Here is a 1,098-nt window from a genome sequence, read left to right as displayed (position 1 = left end):
TCAGGTGCCACCCTCAGGTGCCACCCTCAGGTGCCACCCTCAGGTGCCACCCTCAGGTGCCACCCTCAGGTGCCACCCTCAGGTGCCACCCTCAGATGCCACCCTCTGTTACAGTCGCCATTACGATCCCTGATTCGGCCTCTGGTTCGGCCGTCGGTTCGGCCCTTGGTTCGGTCCTCGGGTCGGTCCTCGGTTCGGTCCTCTGTTCGGTCCCCGGTTCGGTCCCCGGTTTGGTCCCTGGTTCGATCCCCGGTTCGGTCCCCGGTTCGGTCCCCGGTTCGGTCCCCGGCGAGGCGCCTGTCGAGGCCGTTGGTTTTAGTCGCTTGACCCGCGCGCCGCCACCCCCATTCTCTCTGCTCCCCTTTTGCTGCGCTGCGCTGCGACGCGACACCCCGCGGGGACGGGGAAGAGTGAGCTGCGTGGGGCGCTAAAGGTCGGCGGCGCACACGCGCTGGTTGCCGACGCACCTACTCATCTGCGCGGCACAGGAGGCCCGGCCCCACGGCCCACTCAGCCCACCCACGACGGCACCTCGCCCACACGGTTCCCTCTGCGCTGCAGCAGCGCCCTGTAAGCCTGGCGATAAGCCCCTCCGCAGCACTCGCCGACGTCGCCACGCCCTCCCGCGCACGGCACGCGAACTTGTGCTCGCCTCCTCCTCGCCCGCCTCGAGGCCCACCTCATCCTCCCCGCCCCCGGCCCGGCCCGGGCCGCCGACAGTGCAAGAGAGTAATTCAGCCGGGGTTATTATTCTTGCGTTTATTCTTTGGCTCTGGGTGGCGGAGGGCCGCGCTGGCCGTGGGGGCGCCCGAGCCTCGGCGTTCCCGCTGCTGGCGGCCCTCGAGAACCCCGCGCGACTCACTCGGGCCCGGGCACTCCAGCCGCCGAGAACTTGCCCTGGTAGCCAGGGATCTGGGTGTTCCCTCCTTGGCTCGGGACGAGAATTACTCTGACACAATTCAGGATTCAGGTTTCGTCGGGGCATTTCGCCGAGCCTAAGTATACCCTTACGAAGGCCTTAAAGGTGGTCGAAAGCACTTCTCCGCCGGGATGAAGCTAACCGCCAACAGTTTCGCCAACAAGTTTGCAAATACTTGG

The 1,098-nt window shown here is 66.7% G+C and overlaps 1 protein-coding gene across 2 annotated transcripts in view; it reads left to right on the top strand.

The window, feature by feature from the left end:
- LOC113208657 (synaptotagmin-7) overlaps positions 1-1,098 on the top strand; it is a 305,230-nt gene that overhangs the window by 1,847 nt on the left and 302,285 nt on the right. The gene's annotated exons all lie outside the window — the stretch shown is intronic.

The sequence above is a fragment of the Frankliniella occidentalis genome, unplaced genomic scaffold (genome assembly GCF_000697945.3).
Source record: "Frankliniella occidentalis isolate FOCC.00 unplaced genomic scaffold, Focc_3.1 Scaffold204, whole genome shotgun sequence".
Classification (NCBI taxonomy): Eukaryota; Metazoa; Arthropoda; class Insecta; order Thysanoptera; family Thripidae; genus Frankliniella; species Frankliniella occidentalis.
This window is presented reverse-complemented; position numbering and strand designations above follow the sequence as displayed.